Genomic DNA, 2,749 nt, shown 5'->3' with positions numbered 1-2,749 from the left:
GCTAAAAATAATATACCAAGTGAGAGTCCTGAAGGAATACCCCATTGGTCAAGAGAGGGAAGGTTCTCAGATAGAAGTATACTTTGTTTTTCGTAGGCACCTCCCAATTTTGGATTAAGAGGCAGATAGATGAAGAATTGTGATTTTAGTTTATAATATTTATCTTACTTCATATATAAATTTCTTATGTAGGACAAAGTAATGAGTATAAGACAGAATTGGATATATTCAGCTTACCTCAACTTCAAGATTCAAGTGAATAAAAATATAAGTAGCAATTTCAGCTGAGAGCAAGGCAGAAATAAAAACATTAATGGAAATAAAAGTTATCACATCTCCCAAGCAGCTATCATCTATAATAATTTCAGAGAACTTTGCACATGCTAAATCCCATGAGGTATAATTAATAATGCATTTTCTGCCACAAAGAGTTGAATGCTATTTCACCAACATAATTACATGTTACCTGGGAGAGATTCTAATGTAGATAAACTAAGACATAAACCAAAAAGCTATAAGAAATTTGAACAAGCAACAAAGTTATACTCTACTAGCCATATGAGTCTAATTTTTTGGTGGATGGGATTAAATAATAAGTCTGCTGATATAAAGGAAGCTAAAACAAGCTTCAAACTAGACAAAATTTTGAAGATGAAATGTTTCTATGATAAAACAATACAGAAATGTTACATTTGTATAGAAAATATTTCCTCAATTCTTTCTTACATCAATGAATTTAAACCACCCAATTTCTCCTTAATTCTTTCAGCCATTAGAGGACTAGTGAACGCTCTTATAGAACCTGTGATTTAATTATGAGAATCTGTTTTCAAGACTAATCAATGAAACATTAATGTGAGCTTGGAAACAGCAGGTAGAATACTAATAAATTATTCATTTCAGGGAAGAAGGAAATGTTCCTGAGCATTGGATCATATATTTCACTCTGGCTTTGTGTGCTTTTGTACATACTGCAGAAAATGGCTTGAGGCCAGAGCTTTACCTTCTTAGGCCAAGAAGAAGCCTGGCAACTGCTCCCATTTAAATTTGTAGTTACTGTAATAATCTTTTCACTTTTTCAGTTGCATTTTCTTTTTCTTTCCATTCACAAGCTAGGGTATATGCACAGTCCCTGCCCTGTCAAAGGAAACCATGGCTTTTATTATTATCATTATTATTATTTTTTTTTACAATTTAAGCTACTGATAAATATTTGAAGGAAGTACACGGCTGTAAGTATTACCTGGCAAGAAATTCACTGGTAAGCGATCTTCCAAATTTTTAGTGAATCACCTTAAAATTATTTACTAGACAATGAGATGCATCTAATGGCTTGAACTTTCCGACTGAAATACTTGAAGCTTTCAAGGTTCTCTGGAAATTATCCCATACTTTGAACTTGCTTCCTTTCTCCTTCCTTCCTATCTGTTAAATGGCTAATATGTGCCTATAACTGTTTTAAGGGACCTGGGTTACATCAGTTAACAGTTTATAATGTGCAAAAAGATCTCTGCTTCATGGAGCTTTCAATCTACTAGGAACAGGCAATAAACAAGTATCATGATGAGCAGAGAAGGAGGGGAAAAGATTTACTGTAATTTTTGTATAATGGTCCTGGAAGATCTTTCTAATGAATGTTTATCTAATATTTAAGAAGACTCCCAAAAGAAGTAAGAGAGGAAGAGCAGTGACTGTCTGGGGTTAGAAGGGCATTCGGGGTAGTGGGAATAGCCATTACAGAAGACCAAAGGAAGTTCTTGCTTGTTGCAGAGAGAACAAAGGAGATAGTGGCAGGGGAGGTGAAGGAGGCTAGGAGCAGATTGCATAGACTTTCCCTTCTTTCATGAGCTTTCCTCCCCAGTTAATGTCCATAGAAAGCTAGATCAACTTTTTCCTGGATAGATACAATGTCTTCTCCAAGGCACCTGAATTTGCATTTCCTTCATGAAGTGTTTCCCTTTAGTGCCAATAGTCCCTGATATCAATTCTCTTAGCTCTGAAATATGAGTCATGCAAATTATCATCAATCATTTTTGTTTGGTATGTTTTATTGCTCAGAACTGTTTCCTCTGTTAGCATCTCTAAATAGATCACAAACATTTAAATGTAGAAACCATATCGAACATTTTCTTCATCCCCATAGGGCTTAATACTGAACTCAAAGTCATCAAATGAAATAAATTCATAATATTATCTGTTGGTTGAGAGAAAATAAAGAAATCCATAACTTTAAATAAGAATTTTTTAAAAATTGAGTGTGTATATATAAAAATACTAGGTTACAATGCAGTAGACAAGACACATTCTCTTCTGAGTTTGATGATTTACGATGCCATTACTATCCTAGAGATTCTATCTATTCATTTGTAGATCTCTTCTTTCTTCCCTTCAGAAAATGGAGGACTCAGCTATGTAGATTTCTTTCTTTATATTCGTACCACTATCCAATCACTATAGTTTATGCTTCATTTGTAATTTTTTCCTCTGAATTCTCCAATTTCCCAGAATACTATTACCTCACAGGTCTAAGCCATCAGTGAAAAACAGATTATAAATACATCATACAAATAAGTAAGTAAGAGGGTGATAAATAAGATGGTAAGAACCCACTAGCCTACTAGTTTATTTGAACCAATGTAAGCTGCATAATTAAGGTCATGGATCAACAGTGGGATAAAAACATTTTCATAAAAATTTCTTATCCTGGGATAAAGCCTTCATGATTTTTAGACTTGAGATTATTTTATAC

This window comes from Marmota flaviventris, chromosome 6 (genome assembly GCF_047511675.1).
Source record: "Marmota flaviventris isolate mMarFla1 chromosome 6, mMarFla1.hap1, whole genome shotgun sequence".
NCBI classification, from domain to species: Eukaryota; Metazoa; Chordata; class Mammalia; order Rodentia; family Sciuridae; genus Marmota; species Marmota flaviventris.
This window is presented reverse-complemented; position numbering follows the sequence as displayed.